This window comes from Chaetodon auriga, chromosome 5 (assembly GCF_051107435.1).
Source record: "Chaetodon auriga isolate fChaAug3 chromosome 5, fChaAug3.hap1, whole genome shotgun sequence".
NCBI lineage: Eukaryota > Metazoa > Chordata > Actinopteri > Chaetodontiformes > Chaetodontidae > Chaetodon > Chaetodon auriga.
The window spans coordinates 7,105,641-7,132,064 of record NC_135078.1 but is presented as its reverse complement, the minus strand read 5'-3'; the positions used below and the strand labels follow the sequence as shown (position 1 = coordinate 7,132,064).

Genomic DNA, 26,424 nt, shown 5'->3' with positions numbered 1-26,424 from the left:
CGTTTCTGCTCCGTTCGATATGCAAAGTTGGCCGGTTGAAGTGCCAAAATGCCAACTGTGTGAAAGTAGTGTCGGATGAACACAGCATAACTTCAGTCTTGGGTGTTTCTTCCTTTTCTCGCTGAAATCACTCTCTCTGCTACTACTACTACTACTACTTTTTTGCGTTATAGTAAAGCTGTAATTTATTTTCTTATGTATGTTCATATATACATTGAGAAGGATCTCTTAATGTTTACAGCAAAGAAAAACTTTTTCACTGTTCATACAGACACCTGACGATTGTTTAAGATAGATTTGAAGTCTTTGAAATCAATACGTCCGAGATCTGAGATGAGTTTTTAGCTTCTGGAGCAGTTTGGTAGAAATTGACATGTTAAATGTTGCAGCTGAGATTTGAGATTTTACATATAAGACATCACTTGGACAACCAGAAAACTTCCCGCTCACACCAAAAGAATGGATGTCTCAATGTCCAATTATCGGTTTCCTTAGAAACAAAAAGGCACGACCACTGGACTGTTTCAGAATTGAATCTTAGCCTTTAAAATAACATTGAAGTATTAGTAGCTATTGTTGCATTCCTTTTTTTTTTTGGTCTCCACTCAGACCTCTAAAATCCACTAACATTTCCAGTGTCAGTGTTTTTTCCTTGAAAATACATCACATCTTCTCTGAGAACCACAACTTGACCAGCTTTGACATGGTAATGAATGTTATCAGAGATGGAGGTCTTATATATTCCTTTCATCCTCTCAGGTCTTTGCTGGATTACACATCACACCGTGTTCAGTATGATCTGGGAGGATACATACACAGCCTCCCTCCAGAGCTACATGCTTCCTGGATCTCCAGGGGTCTCTGTGGTGCAGCGGAGGAGCCAGCCGACTTAGAAATATGAACTGCAGCCTCCTCTGGCTCTTTAAAGCTTAGTCAGTGTACACACAGACCCATTTGTTTTGGGCTCGCTCTATAAAATCTATTACCAGAGCAGTTGTGTGTGTTTTCACCTTGTTTTTTATGGTCTGTGTCCGCAGCATGGGCCAGCGAGGACAAAGCAAAGACAAGCACCACCTTTCTTTGTGCTATATTGAACTTGGCATGCAAAAGCAGGGATTTTGAAACTGGAGATACTAGAGCCGTGTGTGTTGGGGGTTGAAAGTCTGTTCCACAAGCATAAAAAAATCATCTGAACACACGTCAGATGCTTCACATTCCAAGCAAGCAAAATATGGACTACCCTGAGAAATCCTCCTTACGTTCAACGCTGCCGGAGCTACGTTCGATGACTCTGCAACATTAGCAAGATAAGCCGACTAATTAGTGTTAAACACCTGAGCTCCAACAATAACACCTCTCTGTTTCTTCCAGCCATGATGCAGCAGCAGAAGGAGAAATCAGAGCTGCCTCTGTCTGTGTGTCAGAATGCTTTCACACCCATAGAGGGCAGCTGCGCTCTCCACAATCTCCCCTCTTTGACTAATAGAGTAACAGACACACACATAAGAGGGAGAGGTATAACATGAGTTATCTGACAAGGTGGTGTGTTTTCCTGTGCGACTGGCCGGGCTTGCTCATAGAACTCAGAAAGGGTTCATTTTACTTCTGTTTTGTTTATGGCTTCAGCCTATTGGAGTGTGTGTGAAGCAGCATGCAAGTCCCTAATGAAGTCAGGCATCTGCCAGAGACAATACAAGGGTTTGTTTTGATGCTGAGTTCTCTCACACTTACTTTGTGCCTCCCTCTGTCTCCCTCTATCTGAATCTCTCTCACTTAAAAGCTTTTTAAAAGCCATCAATGTGGCTGAGCTCGCAATGCAGAAGAGCAACCATTGACTACCACTGCCTTAAATGACTGCGGGTAACGAATCATAACTCAGTGAATGGTCCATTCCTGACACCGAGATGTTCAATGGTGGCTGAAAAATAAAAGACAGCTCCTTGTAGAGCATTGCTACAGCTGAGCTGTTGTTCTCTGGCAATACAGTTGGTTCAAGAAAACAACTCTTTTAGATGTAATATGTTTTTGTCGAGCAGCAGCGGCAAAGAGAGGGAGAGGCAGAGCGAGAACTGGCGTGAAATCAGCTCTCTGTAGTCGGGTCCTGGCACACACTGGACTGTAATAAACCAAACAATATCACATTAACACTCAAGGTCCTCCATTAATGGGCCCAGCTTTGGCCAGCAGGCGATATTGAACATACACTCACATATGTGCTCATACACATACCACTGTAAGTGCCCGCTGTCTCTCCACTGACTGTTTAATTCCACGGCTGATAATTATAGCTGTTATCTGTTGCCTCTGAAAAATTATTGAGCTTGTCAGCACCCATTAATTTACTCTGTATCATAAATTAAGTGGCACAGGCTGCGTTTTATCCCTAACTTGCTGGAGTAAATGGAGGCAGTTTTTCCAGAGGCTAAGTCTGTTTTACTGTACTGTACATCACACATGACAGACTTTTGTTCTGCTTCCCTGTTGTTTAAAAGCCTGGAGAAAATGAGTCGGAGATAAATTAGCCACAGTTGAATGTGTGCAGCTCTGAACTGGAATGAGGATGTGTCATCTAAGCTGAGCGCATTGGAGCTGTGGGTTTACATGCAAATGAAGAAACGATTCGCTCCTTAACCATGCATACAGTATATAGCAACTCCAGAGACCTATAAAAGTCAGTTTATGTTAAATATGATAACCTCACTTTGCCATGTAGAAAAGTTGGCCCAAACCGAGGCTGCAGAAAGCATTCATCAGCAACCGCTGCTATATGTCCACCTGTTGTGGCGACATGATTGGTACTTGAGCTAAAATGAATCATGTACCTCAATCAGCCACTGACCAGCTGCGGGACCATGTGGCTACTGGCAGCGAAGGCAAGAAATGATTGATAGGCTTCTATTGTGTATTGCTCTCAGGCACCACATTGTGTATCCACACACGTCTCTCAGAATATCCGTCAATCAAAATGCTAATGCTCACTTCCTGTAAATGCTGCATGTCTCTGGTGGGCTGGGGACAACAATAGTGACCTTTATGAACCACACTGTCTATGTCAGGCTTTAGCACATCAGCACAAGTTTCAGGCAGGGTGTTAACACAATTTTAAAGTCTGTTTGCTTGCTGTGACACCAGCTTCAGGGAGGTCAGAGGACGGCCACAGAAAAATACCCGTTGAGCGTAGAATTCAAGCAACTTTCTCGATTTTCAACAACATTTTAGCAGTATGGAGACTTGTCCTGGGAGTAAGAAGTTGAGTGAGAGTTTAAGGGTTAGAGGTTGGGTCCACCCTACACAGGTCACCAGTGTATCTACTTCAGCTGACCAGCATGTCTTTAGACTGTGATAGAAAACCAGAGCACTTGAGGGAAATGCACACAGACCTGTGGAGAACATGCAAACAGCACACAGGAAGGCCTTAGCTGCCACTGTACCACCCTACCCTCACTTTATGGCAAAGTAAATTATCCTTGACATCTGGAGCGAGCTCAGAGTAGAGCAGCTGCTGCTTCGCATCGAAAGGAACCTTGTTGAGGTGGTTCAGGCATCAGATCAGGATGCCTTCTGGGTGCCTTTCTTTTGTCCAATTGGTAGGAGACACTGGGATAGACCCAGAACATGTTGGAGAGATTATATATTTCATCAGGCTTGGGATCCCCTGGGAGGAGCTGGAAAACATTGCTGGGGAGAGGGATTCCTGGACTACATACATAACCCGACATCACCAACCCAGCTCAGAGTATGTGGCAGAAAACGGATGGATGGATGGAAGGAAATTAATGTTTGTGTCACTGCAAAATATGTGGTTCTCGAACTTTGTGAAGGTAGTGACCGCTCGCAGATATAGCTGGTGAACTACTGTTGCTGAGTCTCCTTCTATTCTCTCTTTACGGGGATGTTTCCAGGGGTGGGTCTAGAAAATTTGGAATTGGTCGGCCAGACTGGACAGACAATAAAAATTTAAAGCCCTGCTTCTAGGAAACAGCAGTATATTATTCAAAATAAAATAGTTTGTTTTGTATAAAAATGCCAAATGCACAGCTTTATGTATTCTGATATGAAATAATATCCATTATTATAACAGCAACAACATAGAGATACAAAGGACAACATGACTCATAGAAAGGACAAACTAACCATCTATGTGAACTCAGTGAGAAGCTGCAGAACTGATGTTGTCTTACGCACAAGTCATCATTGTAATCTTTTCAGTCTCCATTGTATACAATAAATGTACATTAACAGTTGAATTTCCTCAGCACAAAACCTAAATATGAAGAGCCCCAAATTTGCTCTCAATGGCAGGTGATGTCATTTGTAATTAAGGCTTCTGGAAACACTGATGTGTGCAATGAAGCAACAAGTACGGTCATTTATAATACAATTCATTATCAGTATTCCATTATCACTGTCACTGTCCTTTATTATTTATGGCTGCATTCAGTGAGGCATATATACACTGTCATGTATGCAATAATACTACTCTATTCATTGCATCATGACATGTACAGTAAGTAGTGAAATTGTAAACCCTGCAACATTCCCCTTGACAGAACCAAGCGGAATATTTTTATTAACAAGAGGAAATTGTATTTGGAGTCTGCTTCAATAAAAAAATGTCCTGACAGCTCTGATTGAGTACGGTTGCTATATTATTCCAAGAGAGAAGCTATAAACTTAGCAGTGTGGCAGGTAAAAAGCTCTGAAGGATTGTTAAATTCTCGTGCTGTGTTGGAGGATTTACATAATGAATGAATTTACATTGTTGTGAGCACCACATCTGTCTGAAAGCCTGCAGATGAAGTTCAAGTATCATTCACCACCCATTTGACATAGGCTGCCCTCACTGTGTTAAAAACTGTATGGGACTCTATACTACGTGAATGAATTGAATGGCAAAATTAAAGAGGTGTTTTGTACTGAGTTGATTGTGACAAAAAAATGCATCCCCAGGGCTTTCAGTCATGGTTGCAACTAGAGTTGGGCGGTATCCGAATTTTGATACCGTATACGGTATTACCGTGACTAATTAAAAATCACTTTGAAGGGCAGGGTGAAATGCGCGCAATTCAGACAATGCTCGGTCAGTTTGGTCAATGCTCACGCTAAGAAGCACCAATCCTAACTTGTAGCATACCAGAATGACGGGGAGAAACTCAGCTAAAAGCCTCTACCAAGCATTGCTACCCAAATGAAACATAATTCATACCCCAAGAAATTATATGCACATGTAACGAAAATAGAGCCCGGATGAGCCCAAATGAGCACCTGCACATACCTGTGTTAAAACATCTGTAAAACTGCTGAGGTTCATTTTTTTAGCATGTACTTTTGCACAGTCACCTTTTTCTCAAGCAAAAATTCAACCAGATACATTGAACGGAGCGGACTTCATCTTTGTTATGATGGGAAAAACTTCTGGATGTGTGATTTTGATAAACAGAGATGAGTTCTTTTTTGACTGTGTGTTACTCGTGTGGCCATGGGAGTGATCAAACTGGGCATCAGATATCTGTGGAGGGCACTCGAAGGATACAGAATGGCCACACACGCTCCTGAGCCACAAGCACAGCGCTTATGATCATTGTTGGTGGTTGACATGAACGCCAATACGAAGCAAGAGGAGTTCAGTAAACTCTGCTGGTGTGTTTTGAAGTTGGTTTAATGCAGATTATTGAAAGGATTATTGAGTACCAGGGGTGGCCAATTAAATCCTTGTTGATCTTAGATAATTTATGCAATCCAATACTTCAGTACAAACATGAATATCTAACATTACACCAGATTTTCTTTTAAATGCTTGCCTTGCTTGGGTTGACAGTAAGTGAACAGTCCTGCAGGATTTGGATGGATAAACAACCACAACTCTTGTTTCCAGAGAGAAGGAGAGCGTTGATGCTGTTTGACAGCAGCACAGACAGCCTGCCACAAAACTCCCTCATGTGGGAGAACCACAAGATGTCCACTACTGCTCCCCAAATCCCTACCAACACTTCCATTATCCCTCTCTACATACTTATTTCATACACTTCTGGTCCTTCTCTCCTTTTCTCCACCGTTGTTTCTGTTCGGTCTTTTTCTTCCGCCGTTCTTGTCTCCATCTCCTTCCCACCATCTCTCATTTTGGATTCCCTCTTCTGGCAACCTGCAGACACCGTTTAAATTGGATGCAGCTTGTGTGGCAGATACAACACCAACAAAACGTGAAAGACGTGATATTTATTTCTCCGCCTGCAAACAGACAAGAGTGTTACATCCTTGCTGTGGTGGGGTGATGTTGGGCTGTTAATGAGCCATAGTGAAAGGAATAAACAGGTCTGAGTTCTGTGTGTGTGTGTGTGTGTGTGTGTGTGTGTGTGTGTGTGTGTGTGTGTGTGTGTGCGTGCTATTGCAGTCCTTTATCCAAACTTGCGAGGCTCATTATCTGAGCAATGTGCTATGATATCTGAAAAAAGGTAAGACAGCTACTGTGAGACATTATCTTCTGTACACCTCTACAGTTTAGCCCACTTTGCTACACGGCAAAGGAAGTTAGCGTTGAAGTGACTAAAACTTCACAGCTAACTTTGAGCTGCTTGGCCTATTTTCTGTCTACGTCTTCCATCTTTCTGCTCCCTCTCTCTCGTTGTCTTCTCTCTCTGCTTCCATCTCGACAGCTTTCGGCCTCTGCTCTGCCATAAAGAAAACAAAAACCATATTATTATATCATTTTATGAGCAGAGCAGCCTTTGTCAGTTTATCCACCTGCTGCAGCGCAGAGCTGATATGATTCAGCACAGTGTGCTTTGTTTACCTTTAGGTAATACAGTAGTTTGGGCTATTTATGCAGCTTCAACTTTGGAGACTGCCAGTCTGAATACCAATCTCTTCTGTGGCGTTGCAGTGCCGCTGCCTCTGTACGGGTATTTATACAGGTATTCACCTCTGCATAGTCCCAGACTCAGATATATGGCTGAAGGCTTATATAGATCTATAGGTCTGCACTTGCATGTTCTATTGGGAGAATTCAACATGCTGTAACTTTGTTGGGAGTGAACGGAGCGGCGAAGCGGGTCCGAGGATATAAATGTTCCCAAATGCACTGACTGCGCAGAATATTCTGGACATGATACTGAGTTCGAAGCCTCTTTTGTGCAATTTAAAAAAATCTAACTTGCTAAATCTAACAAGCAAGCAAATATGTTGCAAGGGAATTCAATAGAGAATAAAGGCTTTTACCTGAATTCACCTCAACTTTGTGCTCATATTTTGTTCATTTGTGCGTTTGGTTCAAGACTCCTAAATGACTGCTGAGTCTGAGTGTGGAAACTTGAGACAAATTCCAATCAGCATGGGTGACATAGCAATTAAATATTGAATCTTAAATGTAGGAAGCCAGACAGGCTGGGTGCAAAGGGAGAGGTGTGTGTGTGTGAGAGTGTGTGAGTATGTGTAAAAACTCAGGGACAATACAGTACATTTTTGTTTGCATTTTTGAGTGCCACAGATAGGGGGTCGGGGCAGGGAAGCGATTCCATGGAGCATTAAGTCCGTCTGAATGGGTTTTCACTCTGTCACAGCACGCTGCGCTCCAGTTTTTATAACAGCGTTGAATCACCATTTCCATTTCTCTAATTCTTTCCATCTTTTGTTGCAGGCAGCAGACTTGGCAACAATTGTTTGACACGTTGCTTGTGCCAGAGAAAGCTGTGTGTGTGTGTGTGTGTGTGTGTGTGTGTGTGTGTGTGTGTGTGTGTGTGTGGGGGAGAGTTACGACTGGCTAATCCATAAGCCTTAATAGGAGACTGCTGCTTTAATGCCATATCAAGTGGAAGTGTCCACATTTCTGTTTGCCTGTATCCATTTTCCAACCTATCAGAGGTGAGATTGAAGGTTAAATGGAAACCCTGACAGGACTTTTGATTCAGCTGTTGTCGGATTCATTCAAAATGCACGCCTTGTTTTTCACATTGTGTGCTTTTATCATGTGTTGGGATTTGTGAGACCCTAGAATCAGGAAATTATGCACAAAGAACTCTGATAATTTAACAACAGAAATATGGAATGAGTGTTTTGAGGATTTTGTACAACAGCAGCAATAAGCTTCTTATTAATCTGTGCACCCAAGATAGATGAATATTTTATGTCTGAAGATGGAGCAGGAGACAGTAGGTCATAAAGTCAAACATAGACGTACCTGTATTAAATTTGTTCTATAGTTTGAAGAAATTGGATCCGCAGTCTACAGAGAGTCATTTTTACACTGAGGGAATCACGCCAGAAACTTTTTCACTTCAAAAGCATTGAATCCAGCCTTTGAGGCACTTTTACTAGTTTCCATTATGCTTCGGCTGAATTATTTTTGAGGAAAATCAATTCCATCAAGGTGAGCTTTGGAAGCGGTGCTTTAGTATTAACATTCATAAGAATATCAATCAGCTAGCCACTCTGGGTGGGTGAAAAGACACGGGAACAAAAGTTCTGATGGTTTTTCTTTTCTCCCCAGAGGGGCTTTAATTCTGGTTGTTTCTCCTTAGTGAAATCCAGTAAGACCCTCTCCTCCCCCCACTCCCCCAGCCTCACTATCCCTTGATCCCATTAGCAGTGGGCTCACGGGACCTCTGATCAACCATGCAAGGTCACTGAGTCACTGACAAAAGACAGCGGCTAAAGTGATCGTTTCTTGGCAGCAGTGGTTCAGTAACCTTTAGATAAATGATGGTGTGAAGTTCTGGAGCCTCATAGACAGTTAATGCAAACTTTAAATGGATAGTTCAACATTTTTGGAAATAGCTTATTCCCTTTTTTGTGCTTAGAAATAGATGAGACGGTATGTATCACTGTCATGTCTTTGTGCTAAATATGAAGCTAGACCCAGTATAATGTTAGCTTAGCTTAGCCTAGCTGAAATAAATAGCTAGTCCTTGAAACCCCAACTTGTCGATTTTCCACGTCAGTTTTCGTATGAATTAAACAAAGATATAAAAGTGTTATATAGTGAACTGGGAGGCAGATTTTGTTTTTGTTGGACAGAGCAAAGTTGTTTTCCCCTGCTTTCAGTGTTAATGCTAAGCTAGCTTCATTTTACCATACGGCCATGAGAGTGGGATCAATCTCCTCATCTAACTCTTGGCAAGAAAGCGTATTTCCAAAATGTTGAAATACTGCTGTAGTCATGCTGTCATATCGTCATTAAAATGTTTAAAGCAGAATTTAAGTAGGCTGACTAATAAAAGTTAATGCTCAAAATGAAAGATGGTAAGTGTCACTTGTGTATCACAGAAAATAAAGAATGCTCGCTGACAAAGTTTACAACTTTGGCATGGATTTAGTCATTAGCCCTCTAACACTATTCATATGGGAACATGAGCCTTCTGGACAGAATCACATCTGTTAACTCCCTCCCTCCTGTCTGTGTGTGTGAGGAGTGGTGTCATTGATAAAGAAGCCAGATCTCCCTGCAAATGACTTCCACGTTATGTCATCTGTCAGTAGAAATTAACCTCCAGCCACTAAGTCTGAAGAGGTCTGAAGCCAAGCTCTGCTGGAGCCAAGAGCTGCAGACAGTTAGGATAATCAGGGGAAGTGTTGCTCAAAGGCTAGAAAAAAATGGAGACGCTGCAGGTTTGAATCCCCTGTCGTACGGGAAAGTCAGAGCAGTGAATGTGCAAGATTAAAGGCCCTCTGTCCAGTAATAACGGTGGTGTTTTATTTGAAATTTTGTGTAAAAATGACCACTCACTCTCTATCTGATGACCATGGTGAAAAAGCCATGAAGTCTTTCAGTGCGCAGTGTGTTTTTAGCTATGCACAGTCTCCATCACCACTTGCTACGTGTGTTCCTATGGTAACAGAGAACATACTCCCTGGCACTTGAAAATAGTGCTCATCTTTTTGCTCTGTCAGTGATGTGCTTTTGCAGTGGAACCCCTGCTGATGGATCTGGATCTGAAATTTCTACCATTAAACGCTAAGTGTTTCTTAGCCACTGCTATGAAACTAATGAAAACAGAAGCGTCGCTCACAGGCTGTGCACTGTGAAGAAATCAGTTTAATTCACTTGACAGGGGAGGCTGTCTTTAGGAGTGAGGGCAAACTAATTTTACACTAAATGTTATCAATATCGGCATATTGTTTTCAAGGTTTGTTAAGATTTTTGAAACAAATTATTTGCTTTTCTCTTCTCTCTCAACTGTCCACAATCTGCAAATCATTTTGTAGTCTGTCATCATCATATGGGCTTCACCAATGAGCCTCCCAAAAAGTGCCCCCACACAGCCAGTCAAATCCCGGGCCCATATGGTCCTGCCTGCCCTCCCTCTTCTCCTCTTCAACCAGCCTCTGTTCCCAGTAGGTGATCAGACACACATGGCAGCATGTTCAGGGCCAGGGGTTATATGTGTCTACAGGAATTTGTGGTATGGCTGTAACTAACAGTTATTTTCATTATCGGCTGATTCTTTTCTCCATCGGTTTAAACCAAGTAGCAGCACATACTTATATTTGGGAAGTTGAGAAAGGACTACTATTAATCGGCAACTATCAAAATAATGCCTATTAATTTTCTGGTGATTGCCTAATTAAGTTATCTAATAAGTCTTTCAGCTTTAATTTATGGTGCTGTGGAGCGGAGTGAAATGTGATGATAGAGGATTGTGAAAAAACGATTCTTTTTCCGGTAATTAGCGATTATACCGCTAATTGCTGGAAAAAATAGTTCTAAAACAATTTCTTACCATTACAATTTCAGCATAAACTTAGCAATTATTAGCTGGTGCTGGTATTAACACTCCCACTAAATGTCAGGGTGATGCCAAATTACCCAGAAACCTGTATCCTCTCACAATCCCCCGATGAAGGTGATTGTGATAGAAATGTACTCACGTAGAGGCAAATAGGGGAGGAATCTGAGTTATCTTGATTATTGGAAATAAGAGAGAATCTGCTTTCAGGAGGAACAAGTAAAAATACCATATTACAGTCTTAACAGTGTATTTTGCAGACGCAGCAGTATAGGCAGGTGGTGGTCCAGTGCGTCATGACGAACAATACTGAATCGAATTTATGCCTCATCTGAGTTTGTGCCGTGTGGCGTTCTGTTCCTGTTTGCCTCTCGCCTCCATGGCAGCTTTCTCAAATGTATGTATGTTAGAACAGAGTCTAGATTTTCTGTCAGACCAGCAGGGGCTGCTGGGATGTTTCTGCCCGTTCACTTTCCAGGTGCCCATCAGACTGTGACCAAGGCTGGAGCTTGGGAGTTGAGGCTGTGTGTGTGCATGTGTACGAGGGGCTGGGTCTGGCTGCTGGAGATGTAGTGGCAGCCAGGCGGGGCGGGCCGGCTCCTCCGACCCCTCAGAGCTCCATCTGGACCGTGGGGGGCTGTCATTTAGGAGTGCAGGGCCTGAGCGGAGGAGCAAATTGCTTTTTAATCGATCATATTCCCAGTAAAAGCCACTCCCAGCAGCCACTTGCCTACTTTCCATTCTATTTATGGAAGCTCTCTGCCTCTCACTACTATATGTGTGCTGTATGTGCGTGAGGGAAGGAGAGAGACATAAAATGAAGCAGTCGGGGGGAGTTTTGTTGTCCACTTCAAGTCAGTAACAGAATCATGTTTTCCACTCTTCCTCTTAAGCCGAGCCTCGTGTATGGATATATTTTTGCTCATTAAAGTCAGAGTACTGCAAGGACCTTGTAATACTCATGTGGTTATAGATGATACGAAGGCTGATAGCAAGCTGTTTTGATAGCAAGCTGTTCCTTTGTATTTGCAGAAGGCAGTGATTCCAGGGCAATGAAACATGAGCATCAGACGCTGCTCCATTATCAACAAAAAAGAAAACCCTCTCCACCATTAAACACCGCACAGCTACAGTCAAACATGTCATATTCTTTTATAGAAGCCCAACAATGCTGTAATGTGATCGTTTTCCCAGCTCCGGTTTCTTGCATCTATTTTGAGTCTGGTGCCCAGTGTTGAGTCTCACACTAACATGCACTACTGTGCAGCATGCACGGGTAATAAATTATGACTCAGTCCATGCCGCCACTGATTGTTGGATCCATTTTCTAAGATGCCGTTGTTTCAAACTAATCTGCCCCTCGGGGGCTCTTGAAAAGGAAGTTTAAGTCTGTATTTGCTTGCTCTGTAGAACAATTTTTTTTTTGTTCTTTTCATAAAGCATTGAATCATCCCCTTTGTAAAAACTCCCCCCAAAACAGCTTGAGCTGTAATGGTGTCACATAAAAGATCCTGCAGAATGAGCAATACCAGTGAATGAGGCCGCTGCTTGCAAGCACTCCTGTCAGTTTCCCTTTGCAGGCCTCCCAGGAATTGTAAATGTCGTCACATTCTCAACAAGACAGCTTTTGCTATTCGCTGAAAATTAGTTTAGGGGTGTTCTTTTCTTTCTCTGCAGTGCACCAGAAAATGTGTAACTATTTAATATGACTTTGTAGAAGCTGCAAAGGCAGGACCTCAATTAGAGGATTGTACAGTTTTGAAATCTCTTGTCATGATTATTTGGAATCTTATGTTTTTGTTTTTTTTTTTTTTGTTTTTTCATGGTGGCTCTGAGAGCTCAATGCGCTGCACCCAAAGAAAAAAAAAAAACATGCAAATGGACAAAACACAAGCAAATGAGGAAAACAGGTGCATCAATTTGACAACAACCAAATCCGGCTCAATTAGAAGAGACTTAATTGAAAAGAGCTTTATTTGACATAGTGAATATTAGGAACGCTGAAGAAATATGAGAGGAGTCTTTAGCAAGTAGACGCCATCGGGAGGCCATTATTTTAAAGGGGCAATGAAGGAGTGAAGAGCAATGGCTGAAGATGTGGATGGATGAGGTGTGGAGCAGGACTTCTGATGAGCTCAGTGGAAGGACTCACTGGATGTGACGAAAGCTGGAGGTGAATGGGGTGGAGGCGTTGATCTGACACTGAAATGACAGCTGACAGCAGCAGAGAAAGGAAACGGTTTTCAAGCTTGACAGCAGCGATAAGATTGACTCACAGAGGCCGTTGCGAAATCTGATTGGTTTAGCTGAAACAGCGAACGCTCTCAGTTAGCGGATTGACTCAAAAGCAGGAAAAGGAAAAGAGAGTATATAGAGCAAGCATGAAGCTAGTCGTCCTTACTGAACTTCAGCTGAGCTTCATCAATACATCAAAGATTCAGGCAATACAACCAAATACAGAAATGTGCTTCAACCTATCTGTATTGTTGTTTTCTATATTTACAGCCTGCTTTGTTACACACTGTATGTGCTGTTAAATTGAAGATTCCTGAGAATTTCTTCAACTGTGTTTTATTTGTTTTCTTGTGTTTCGTTTATCTGCAGCACGCTGAGCTTTCACTCCTACTGTAGAATGGTATTTTATTAGATGTCTGCAACATCTGGCGTGCCTGGGTTGTCTCTGATTGTGACCTTTCACATGTTATCTGTAATGCTCAGCGAACACAGTTCGAAGTGAGAGAGAGAGTGAATGAAAGACCTCAGAGTGAGGAGAGTCGGAGGAGGGGTGAAGAGGTACGCAGGTACTCAGCTGGAGGCCCTGTATTCTCTCTGCCAGTATCTTGTTGTGGTCTTGCCCCTTGACCAAACAGGACATGATCCTCACCACCCCATGCTGCTGCCTGGCTCTGCTGCCGTGCACATGCGGCATTCATAGCGTTTATTCTGATGGTTCTCTGTTGTTTAGCTCCCCTGCTCTCCATGCTTTACCACAAAGCTTCTCCAGGTTCTTTCCTATTCAGACTAGTGGCGGACTGATACAGTCAGCACTGGTCTTCAATTATAAATCTGTTAGCCGCCAGTCAATACTGTCAACTTCTGATATGCTGGAGCTTCTTTTTTAACCACAGCTTGTCAATATGTTGATGTTATTATTAATGTACCATGCCTGGCCAGAGAAACTGCCTGCAAGGGTTTTACTCAGCTGCTTCAGGATGGCAGTCTGCAAAATGAAGTGCTGTAATTATAATATATAATATTAGAGGGGAGCCCCCCCACCCCCTTGTACAAATATGCTCAAAATGTTCCCCAAAATGTAAATGAAAATGCTGGAACTGTAATTGTGGAAATTTAAAATGTCAGTAATTGCATGGAGTGGAAACAAATGCTAATCAATCAACATCACTAATGTAAGCTAATTGTGACAAATTTTCAGAGAGAAAAAAAAAAGTTAATGGAAATATCTCAATCTGCACCGGTAGAATAATCCACTTCTCTGCTGGCCTTCTTCATGCTTTGTGTAGTCAAAACACGGATTTAAATGCACAGTTCAAGCCAAGCTCGCTAATTGGCTAGAGTAAGCCCCCCATGCTGACTGTTTCCCCCTGTTTCCAGGCTTTGTGCCTTGACTGCTGCCGATAGCTTCACGGTATCAGTCTTCTCATCTAACTCTCAGTCAGAAAGTGAATGAGTATATTTCCCAGAGTTTTCCTTTTGATGCTTGCATTTAATAAAATTACACAGAAGTCTAAAATGTCTTGCACTCTCTTTTCAGGTGTACCGTTTCAAGTGTTGCGGCTCTGGTGTAATAAATGTCAACCTGTCCTGATACTTGTATGGGTCTTTCTCCTCAACCACAGGTGAGTTCATCCTCTTTTCAAACAGGTGTGTTGTGGTTTACTGTTACCAGTGGATGTGTAGAACAGGTGCTGCACTCACAACTACGCAGTGGTCAGACCTTATTCTCACTTACAGGCATGAGGTGGTTTAATGATGGGCTTATAAAGCTTCAGAGTGAGGAGTAGATGACTTTGGTGTCATGTTTTATTGCAGTGAGTCCAACAGTGTGGTACGTTTGCAGGTGAATTTCAAAATGCTTGACATGTAATTGATTTCTAGCTTGGATTATCTGATACCTCTTTGGTACAAAGGATCCCAGTCTGCCATTGAGAATGAAGTGAATAAACTGGTTCTTTGTGCTCCTAAGTCCCCATTTACATCAATAGAACAGATAGTTTTAAAGCAACAGACACCATCTCTGCTATTATATCCTATTTTAGGATTTCTTTCACAGATCCTAAGTAACTGCAGTGTGTGCCCAAGATCTTTTCAACAACTTTCTTGGGTTGCCCTTGCTTTCACTGTCTTCCAAAGTACTGATGTTCTTATTTCAAAGAGAGAAAGTTTCGTTGCCACCTGACAAACAATTCAGGCGTAGATGTTGGTTGCCCGGGAGCTGTAAAGTGAAGTTGAACCGATTTGTGGAAGCTCTGTTTCCAAAAAACCCCTCCAAGCATAACGGTCAGCCTTTTCTTTGGTCACTTTGACAAGGGGACTCTCTTTAGCCGCTGATTTACGAGAACACCGAGTCACTACAGTATGTTGTTCCTTTTCGCTGCTGAGGTTAATCTTGTTTCTGGCAGCTTAAACCGGTCATTTGCGTAGTTTGGCTGAAGAAAAAGTGGAACCCAACTCCAGGTCATGTTTTGTTTCTGTCTTGGTCTTGTACTTTTTGTTTAATGGGACTGAGCTACTGCGCTGGCTGTTCTTGGGGGAGCAGTACATCACCAGAGCTGCATCTGTGCTCCTCAGCCAGGAGTTACAGCCTGGCCTCGGATGAGATATCAGCTTTAATACTTGACATGAGGGGAAGATTTAAAGACTTGAAAAAAAAAAAAAAAAAGAAAAAAAAAAAAAAGACAGCCAGGCTCCGACACATAGTTATTGAAGGCACTGGGACAGGAGATTAACCCACCTCCACCACCTCCCTCAGGCTATGATTCTCCCCTGGTTGGGCCCTTCTCCACCCTCCCCCTGAGAGGCAGAGCTGCTGGGACAGAGCCACTGAGTGATTCCTCACTACCATCCTCTGCTTCACTGCCTCTTAGCATTTTACAGTGTACAGCTAATGTTGTTAGTTTGTTTTTACGATTTCATGTTTCATTTTCTGCCTCGCTAAAGCACTAAAAATCCTACTTTTATGATTCATCAAGGTGGGAATAAGTGGCCATCTGTGGACGGACTGTTTACAGCAGATTGGCTTTAAGAGAGGTCAAATCACGGACACACACTCAGTTGCGCCTTGAGCACCCTGCAATCCATCCAGGAGCCATTCAGTGGATGGTGTTTAAGATCTTTTTGAATAAGATCCTGTGCAAATTACTTATCAAAGCAATTTATATTCCTTTCTGGAGACCTGTTGAGAGTGAGGTTGGGATCGCAGGACACAATTATTTAAATATGACTGCATCCTAAAAACTTTTCTTATGAATAATGTTAACTATAACAACATTATCTATTCTACTCTCAGAAACATCCAACATAGCAGTCACTTGTCCATGACCCCTTCATGGCTTCAGGTTAGCTAGGTTACGCTACTTTTCTACAGTATAGTGACCGTTAACCTCTTGTTTCTTCTCATAGTAGCGACCAACACACCACTGCTGTTTGCATTTGAGTGTTGTATGTGTGCACAGCTGAATGGAATCTTACCCGAGGAGATTTTTCTCTTCAAATACCATGTTCATTGTGACCTTTCCCAGTGAAACTTCAGCAGCTGCCCTTCAGTTAAATATCAGCCTTTACTACACCTGCAGAACATTTCAGGATACAACAGATTTGGCTCGTAACCCTTACCAAGTAAATGCTGGTCATGGAGTGTTAAGTGCACTGAAGTGCAGTTATCCATCCAGGAGCCCCGCCTCTCAAATCAAGGTAGTTTTATCCTTGAATCCTTGGCTCTCCAAAATGGCATCGGTTTAATTAACTCTCTAGAGTCTCTGTCTAAGAAAGGACATTTTAATAGAGTGGGATTGCATATTAATCTACTGGCAAGGGACCAATTATGGTTGACTGTCACTGTGCGTGTATTGTGTGGACTCATATGACCTCTCCAAACCGAAGCTCAGAGATTAAACTCTAATGTCTCATGTTTCAAGTAGTTCAACTTCAAAATGTAGGAAAGCATCATGTCAAGTGTCATGTATGAAGGTATTTCAGACATTTCACCACATTCATGTTGTAAATTCAATGTAAATTTATTGTACATGTAACACAGCTAACATACAAGATTGTTTTTAACTCAGGAAATAGGGTCCAAGCTGGACAATGTGGAATTGACATAATCATGGCCTGTGACTGCCTGAACGGTGTTTACAACATTCATGGCAGAGTGTGATACCTGGTTAAAGCTTGAAATCTATGACGATTGACTGCTTTTCTTTGTCATATCTGATTGTACGCTAAAAATTCTGGTGTTTTGGATGATGGGCCAAACAAGACATGCACTCTGAATGTCTTGTTTTAAGCTTTGGGAAATAATATCTGACGTTTTACTGACAAAATGATTAATCGAGAAAATAATTGGCACATTAATTGATCATTTAAAAATTTGCTATATATTGCCATGTTTACCTGAAAACTGTAACAAAAAAAAAGTGGATAGAATACATTTTACAGTACAAAAACAGGTCTTACAACATAGAATGGCAAACTCTGCCAACAAGCTACCCAGCCATGGCTCTAAGATGTACATACAGTGTAAGCGGTTCCTCTCATTTGTTCATGTTTCTGTATTAATTGCATGATTTTTACTGTGTAACTTGGCCAGTCCATTAGAGATCATGTCCGTGCATCATTCCTTTACCCAACACCACACAATGCAGAGCCACAGGGTTGCTTCAGCCCTGGCAGAGCACAGCCCCATCAAGTTATTTCTGTAGACATGTTGGGCAGAAGAAGTGTGTCACAAACAGCAGCTCGCCAGCGACTAGCTAGTTAGACTTTCAGTTCCCACTGGGGTCATCCATGCTTATGCTATTTTGGATGAAAGTGTTCACCAAATGGTGTGCATTACAAGTTGGCTCAGCTCTGTCCTGCACTTCAGCTGAATGGAAATGAAAATTGTTCCAGAAAGTTTTGAAGTTGCTTTTCCTGACTGTGGTGTTGAATGTGCAGAGGAGGACTTTTAATAAGGCAGCCTCAGCCAGGAGTCACACAGACTGTCTCTAAGGGCCAACAGGCCCATAGCCATGAACTCCCAGCTTTCCCACTAATGCACTACTTTATTCTCTCTCTCTCTATTTCTCTCTCTCACTGACACCTTTGAGAAGTTGGCGTTTTGTTTTCATTTGGAGGGAGAGGGACGGCTGGCCCACAGCCCAATGATCTGCAATGGCCTGTTTTCCAAATAATTAAGATAGAAGAGAATTTATTAAAGCTAATGATACTTTTTATAGTGCAGATACACAGTCATTCGATTTTGTTTTGGTCCCTTTCCGGCCTCTTTCACATTTCATTTTTTACATGCATAATAAGAACAGTTCCACAAGAGAATTGCTTCCCCTTCTGACATTTAGGCCATGTTGCCTTTGAAATGATTTCTTGTCATGCTGTCCCTAAGCTTCAGGAAGTGTTCAAATATTGCTTATTACTCATTTTGATTCATTCAATGTCAGGAGGAGCCTGAGGCCACTGTTTATCATTTTATGCGCTGAGGGCATATTAATGGGCCAGGGAAAATGACTTTAATAAGTTAATGTACACCAAGTGAGAAGAGCTTTTTTTATGACTGGAACTGGCAGCGTGAATTGGTTGAGACAGAGGGTGAAATGAGTTTGCAGCCATGCAGTCAACTCCAGTCTACAGTCGAATTTGCAATCTTTTAAGGAAATTAGAGGTTGTAATGATGAAGCCTTCAAATTCTTCCTGTCTGCATTTACTACAGTAATGAGTCTAACCATACTCATAACATGCCATTCCCAGCATTTCATCTCCTGGCAAAGCACTTACAGTGAAAGAAGAGGTTTACAGCCTCCTTAGAAGATTGCTGGAGGTGTGACTGGTGTGAAAGCGATATTTGCAGAGGCTCCAGGCATGGTGTGGTTGCGTTTAGTAACTCTGACCCAAAGTTCCTGTGTATTTGCTGCACAGTCAACCTGCCACTATAAATATATTCCTGTTCTGTCACTGGTACTACATTAGACTAAAATGCTTTGGGACCAACTGTCCCATTTCAGTGGAGTTGTTTGTATAGCATTCAGGCATATGTTTACAGCTGCTCTGAGTAATAATTATATCCTCCAGAGTAGCGGTAAGAGAATGTGCACTTAGCTCCAGTGGGCCTTGCTTCATGGGGGACGATTGTGGGTGTTTTATTAAACGATCATAAATTATGGTGCCACACCAAGAGGCCTGCTGTCCACGTTTTGTGACATTGTCACTGTGTTGCAGTGTCAGTGATTAGCACAAGCTTTTCTTCAGAAAAGGTTGCTGTCCACCTGTACTGTTTCTGATTCCTCAGTCATGAATTAGAATATAGAAAAGAGTTGGTTTCTTACCACCTGCAAGAGCTGATTTTGTTGTCTAGGTTAGCTATACCACTGGTACGAGCTGCAGTTTCACACTGGGTTTCACTGCCATGTGTCATGTTAGCTAGACCTGACAGAGGTCCATCAATGTGAATTTTGCTGGCTTCCAGTAAGTTGCTCTACTTCTAAATACTGAAAATGTCCACAATGTTACGGCATTGTGGCAATGTGTTTTCTTGCCCCTGATATATAGACTGTCATGAGTACAGTAGAACATTTGCAGTCTAAAACAATATATAAACTTGTGTGATACAATGACTCATTTCAAACTCGTTTGACTACCCAGACAGCTGTTGATTAAGAAGCCGTTCAGAATAGGAACTGCAACAAAAACACTTGGGTCCTCCATAACAAAGCCCATTCAGATTCATACTCATTGCTTGTTATGTTTATTTGCAATAGTAATTAGCTACTACCACACGCTGTAGCAAAGCTTGCTGTTTATTTCCACTGTGTGTATATGATGGCTGGCAGTGCAGCGTTGCCCTTGCTGTGGTGTTTTGAGTCTGGATTTGGATGCGTGGTGGTGATGCAGCAGAGGGTGGCAGCAGCAGAGAACCGGCGAGCGTGACTAATCCAGGGATCTCCTTGTTTGGTGTGTACAGCTAGCCGTCCTTCACGCCTCACACGTCCCTGATGGGGACCGCACAGCCACGGCCACACACAAAAATGGGCTGGTGGGGGGGGTGGCGGTGGTCTGATTTAGAAGAAGGGTTGCATAGATTTCAGAGCATTATCACCACATGTGGTGTAGTTTAGAGTTTCATTAAGGGGCCCAGCAGGAAGCTTGCAAAGTTTAATATTCTTTTAGTTACCATGAACTCCACTTTGTGTTTTTTGTTTCTTCTTACTGTCAGTAGAAAGGGGCACAAAGTAATGAAAATACATCTGAGATGCTGTTCTGGTAGTAATAGTCAGTGTATTGGCATATGACTATGGAATTTATATGCATTCACTGTTATAGCTACAGCCCTTCAGAGACCGTCTAATTCTGTTTTAATGCTACAGTTTTCATTTTGTCTGTCATTACAAAAATGACAAAAATTCTATATGAGAGCTCTGAACAAAGGCTCGCCTTCTTATGTGCCAAAGGAGAGTAATTGGGAATGTACAGTTCCTGTGTATTAATGATTTGTTCGTATTCAGCTACATTGAGGGAAGCTCAAGTAGCCTTCTTCTGATAGGCTCTCAGCTGTTATATACTTCTACACATTATATGCCAGTGTGGGACTTCTGATATATTCGCTGGTTGTATGTGAAGGGAAAAAAATGATGCAGTCCAACTGAATCAAATCTTTTTACACTAACTGTTACTGTTGCCAGAGACACTTTGTGGTGCTGAGGGACAGAACAGACAGGTAATACAGATTCAAGTGGTTTATCTAATGTTGATAGAAAATATCGACAAGCTTTACTTTTGTAAGAATACAAACAACAATGTATTCATCACATATCAGAGGTAGATCAAACTGACCGAGTTACTTCATGAATTATTTGATGAAATGCCCAAATTCTTTATATTGGTCACAACCTCAATTTAGTGTATGAAGAATGTGCTGCAGAAAGTCAAGGTAAACACACAAATGTCTGTCGAAAACAAAGTGTGAATGGGTTGGTTACTTTTTCTCGGGCTGCAAGCCTCTTTTAAATTTTAACCAGTAGGCCGAGCTCCATCTGTTTCTCTTTTTCACCGTCTCTTTGTAGACCCAGTGAAGCCAGGCCAGAATAAATCTCTCTTTGCTGACTCTGCCCATGCCGGCTCCAGATACAGCCTGCTACCTTCATGCTTCTTTTTATTGTAAATTTGAAACCCGTGTATCACTTTCTTCCACCAGCTGAACACTGTGTGCTTTCATCTCTCACAATGGCCCTGGATTTGTGTGTGTGTGTGTGTGTGTGTGTGTGTGTGTGTGTTATAAATATACTTTCATCAAGGTATTTCGGTATAATTAGCTAGTTCAGTATGTATTTGTATGTTCAAGCATTTATACAATCTGTTTAATGTATAATATATGTTAATGTGTGTGCACTGTGATGAGGGGGAGAGAGGAAGGAAAAGAGTTTAGCCTCCTCATCTCAGAAACACTGTGCTGTGATCATCAACGGGTGGCAAGCAGAGTATTATTGAATTGGGAAAATGCGTGTATCTAATGTTACTTACCAGTACTAGAGACCCAGTCCATCCTGAGAATGAGCATTGATTTGCTTGCCAACTCCTGGCAACAAGCCAAAAAGTTTGTAATTCATAGATCACCCAGTCTACAGAATCAGATTATTTTCCACCTCCATCCTCTCAACTCTCTGGACCCACCATCAATCCACCCAGCTCCCAAGTTGACCCTGGAACCAGCGGCAACACACTGGACTATGACTACCTCAGAGAAGTTGGAGAAACACAAACAGGCATCACTTGGGTTTATTTCATTGACCAGCTGTTGTATTGAGTCTCAAACTGAGTATTTTTGTTTGCTTCCTGAGATCCCTAACATTATTGAGCACTGTCTGCCTCTTGGCTAAGGTCTAAGAGTATTTTTGAGTTAGTTTCTAGTTTTCCAGTATCTAGTTTTCATTGTGGATTTTTCACATTTTTAGGAGTCTGTTCACATTGATATAGGCTGATAAAAATAACATTAGTGAAAGCATGACTTTTGCAAGACAGTGAAAATATGAAACAGTAATAGACTAATTATACGTAAATAAATGTTTTTCTTTCTTTTTTTTTAATTTGAAAGTCTGGCCTCAACAGCGTCTGCATAAATACATTCTGACCCTTGGACAAATCTAGTTGAGGACCCCTGCCACGCTGGAATGGTAACTTATATGACTTGTCTGCCTCACAGATAAAATACAAGGCCACTTTTAACAAACCAAAGATCAGGATGTTCCACCGTCCCGCCCTATTGAGAGAAGAGAGGAAGAGGGCGTGTGAAGTGCTGTTTGCTGGAATCTCTTCTTCTTTCCTGCCTCTCTCCCACACATCTCATTGCTTCATAATAAATAGAAGAACAGAAATATTAGAGAGCGTTAGGTGATTCATGGTGCTACAGATCTGTCCGCCATTAGAATCATTTCTCTGTCGGTCCCTCCTCCCCCCGCCGTCCGTATCCGTTCTTTCTTTTCTTCCATCCATTCTGCAAGAGTCACACATTCAAGGACGCAGCGTTGGCGTGAAGCTGTGCACATGCTGTTTATGGGATGTGATGGTAGATTAGACAGCAGCTACAGAAAGCTCAACACAGACCTCTGACCGGAGGCTTCTCCTCCCACAGGCAACCTATAATAAAGAGCTCATTTTATGTTTACCTCTTCCTCCCTTACATGTATACATTTCTCTTTTGAACACGCATCAAATATAGAGACCTCTACATACGTATGCATATATATGTAGCACACAGCTAACCCCAGTCAGTCATCCCTTTGCACCCAAGCGGAACGGAATCACAGCACTTCATTATAATCACAAATGACTATCATAGAAGCACGAGTTTTGGATATGTTTATGATTTTGAGTGGTTTCTATCACAAAACTGAAATATGTTTAATCCTGGAAATACGTAGAAAAGCAATTCTGCATCTGTGTGTGTTTTAATATTTAAAATGTGATGCAGTAGACATCAAGTAGAGACTCTGAAACTGTGAACTGAAGCTATATGAACAATTTAAGGGCAATTTCACAGGCTGAGAATTGCAAAACATTACAACTATTTAATTTTTATGTCTCAGCCGTTGATTCTTGATAGATCAGGAGTGCTGCTGAAACAGCAATTAGACCACGGGCACTAAAACGCTCCAGGATGATACAATTACTACTAATGAATTCTTCATGCGTACTGGAGTCTGATCAAAATATTTTGTTGGAACCAGATAAAGTTAAGAGCATCCAACAAACTGCATCATATACATTATGCCAGAAAAGGTTAATGTTGACTATCTGATATCTCAGATTCTATCTTTAAAAGCTTAATCAGTAAGATTTTGTAATAAATTCATCAGCAGGTAGCCTGCGCAGTGATGCCAGGATCTGTGAAGTAATTCTTTGCTATGGTTAAAACCCTGGTGGCTGAGTTTTGAATTAACTGTAGACAGGATAGAGACTTTATGCAGAGAGTAGGTAGTTGCAAGATAAGTAAGTAAGATCAAACTATTGATTTAATGTGTTTATTTATGTTGAAGCTGCAGTCAAAGATGACACCAAGATTCTTAACAGGTTTCAATATTCAGAAAATTAACAGAAGAGAATGCAAGTGTATGCACGTAGGTGGCGCTAATTGTAGATACTGGTGTCATTATACAATTGCAGAAGAAGAGGGTGCATCGATATGATGTGGTAAAAAGAACACGAGTCAGATCTCAAAATTTGGGAGAAAAAATGAGAAAACACAATAGCAATATGACTTTTCTGTTTGTTTCATGTGTTAATGGAAGGAAGTATCCTGCTTGTACATGGAGTCACATGCTTCATGTGTGCCATGATTAGTTGGCAAAGTCTGTTTCCATTGCACTTTGTTGCACTTTGCTTTTACTGATGCTATAGGTGTAGGTAAGCCCTCACCCACTGAGGAGCAGTACCGCCGTTTCAAGACGGTCAATTACCCAGAGACTCCACCGGGCACGGCTGTGTCACGTTCTGGCTGCTGAGGGGTTTTGTTCTGGGAGCCTTTCGGAAGCAGAACCTTTTGCCTGCCTGATGTTGTTGAGTCACACAGATTTTGCTGATTTGGTCATTTTTCCTTGATGTTTATGCTTCTGCCATGGGTATGTTAGCTAGGTAGTTAAATGTTTTGTCTGTGTTAAATGTGTTTTTTATTTGTATATGACTGAGAGTCTACACAGGCTGTTTTATTTTGAAAATTGACCAGATTCTCTATGTCGTTCCTGTATCTGACTTTCTGTCTGGCTTGAACTGCTCTGCCCAGCTTAACACGGCGTCTGTCAAAAATAGACTTGGTCCATATTCCAGAGTGAGGAGTCGCTTCGAGGACGCTTCTGAAACACGCCTCTGGTGGAATCACAAGCATTGTCTAGAATGGCCGCGATCAGCTCCGATGGCTGCAGCACAGCCAGAATGTGAGGCAGCTGTGCCGGGGATTTAGGGGTGGGTGGTTTAGGTTTAGGATGTCATGATGCGCTTTGATCCAGAAAAACAAGGATGGAGTGAAGGCCAGCAGCAGCAGCAGCAGCAGCAGCAGCAGCAGCAGCAGCAGCAGCAGCAGCTCATAACTGTAAGAAAAGTAGTTTCTGCACTGTAATTTTTCCAAATACCAGATTGTTTTTTTTTTTTGTTTGTTTGTTTTTTTTTCAGTAGAAGCTGCTATTTGATCTGCCTCTCTCTACCTTCTAGCTGAAAGCAGGACTTGGAATTATTAAAATCAGTGGGGGTCAGGTGTTAGCTGCAGCTAATACAAGTCACTATTTATATTGCAATTACACTATATGCACATCAGTGTCCATGTCTGAAAGTGAAGTCTGTGCTGCAATGGTCTAGATAAAACCAATGCTACTTCTACAACTTCTGATGGATGTCACATGGGTGTTTTAAGAGAGGCTGAAACAATTTTGTGGACCACCAGCCACATAAAACAAGTGCTAAAATAGATACAATGAAAGTGTGATTATATCAATCTAAATAATAAAACAGAAATGGCAAACAAAAACAAACAGAAAACCCTGGAATTTCATCGAGGTGCAAAGCAGAAGAATGGGCCAAGAAGTAAAAGTAAAACAAAAACAAGTTCCATACAATTTTACGTAATATGTTGTGTGCACAGGAACAATCACACAATACTCAGAGTAGAGTAAGGCTGCAATCGAGTCACAGCGGTTGGTTCCTGTATCATTACACTTCAGACTGTGTAACATTCCCTGCACCCAGAGGCAGAATGCAACGAGTAGAAATAACAACAAACGAACGTCTTTGGACTCTGCAACCTTGTAGTGCTTACAGTGTCAATAAGCTCTCCCACATTAGGTTTGGTGAGCTCCACAAGTCATTTTGGAGCACCAGCACTCTGACTGCTTTTATTGATTTACATGTAAGAGGGCCAGGGATTAGACTGTTCTCCGTGAAGTGTAAACTGGAGTGAGCCATGCCTTGATAGTGAGTAATAACTTATAATTGCGGAGGCTTGTTTACGGATGCCGAGATTGACTGTGTTTGTGTTTACTTATTTGTTCATTCACGTTATTTTGTTGCCTTTGTTGATGTGTTCATTTCCAAGCCGCTATAAATTTGTTTTATCCTTGAGAGACTGAAATAAGAGTTATGCAATATTTATTCTAATTTACCTCCATCGACTTATCTTAAATTACTGCTGAGCTCAGTTTTGAGATGATGTGTCAGCAGAAGGCAGTTTCAGATGCTTTTTCACAAAGCTGATCATAAAGTTCTTTGGAGAGCTGTTTGAATATTGATGCCATTGTTAGTGCATAACAGTGACCTGAATTATAATACTTTTAACCCATTCCAGTGCTTATCTGCTTTCTTTCTGAACGTTACATGAGAAGATCGATGCCTTTGTTCTGTTTATGTGTTAAATGTGAGGCTACAGCCAGCAGACGGTTTGCATAACTAACATAAAGACTGGAATCAGTGGTTACAATGCAGAGTGCGAAGCTAAGCTTGGGTATAGTTCCATCTTTAATGGACCTACATCGATTTTCTCATCTAACTTATCTGGACAGACATGGATGTAAACTGCATCTTGACTGCTTGTTGGAGGCAGACAAGCAGGAGGCGGTAATTCTGCTCTTTTTAACTGACATTGTTAGGATCAGTTGCAAAGGAATGAAGGGACATTAGGCAATCTGCATGTAAATATAAAAGTGTGTGAGTGTGTGTTTGTGTGCACATTTGTGCAGTGTCAAATTGGCAGTTCTTTGTCACACTCTCATAGCTGTAATTTTAGAGAACAGAGAGGGAGCCCCTCTCAAGTGCACGGGCTCTAATTTCAACAAGCTCAACTCTCAAGTGACCTGCAGCAATATCCTCTATTATCTCCAGTGGAAACAACAGAACAATGCACATGAAGAGCACTTTGTAAATGAGGGACCACATATCGGTCAAGAAGGACTTTCACACTGTCATGATGATGCATCACGTGACTCCGCAATTTAGTTACACT

The 26,424-nt window shown here is 41.8% G+C and overlaps 1 protein-coding gene across 12 annotated transcripts in view; it reads left to right on the top strand.

The window, feature by feature from the left end:
• arvcfb (ARVCF delta catenin family member b) overlaps positions 1-26,424 on the top strand; it is a 208,692-nt gene that overhangs the window by 30,398 nt on the left and 151,870 nt on the right. For all 12 annotated transcript variants that reach the window (XM_076731519.1, XM_076731520.1, XM_076731517.1 and 9 more), the window contains exon 2: positions 14,491-14,575. The gene's annotated coding sequence lies outside the window, so the exon portion shown is untranslated. The remainder of the gene's footprint in view (positions 1-14,490; positions 14,576-26,424) is intronic.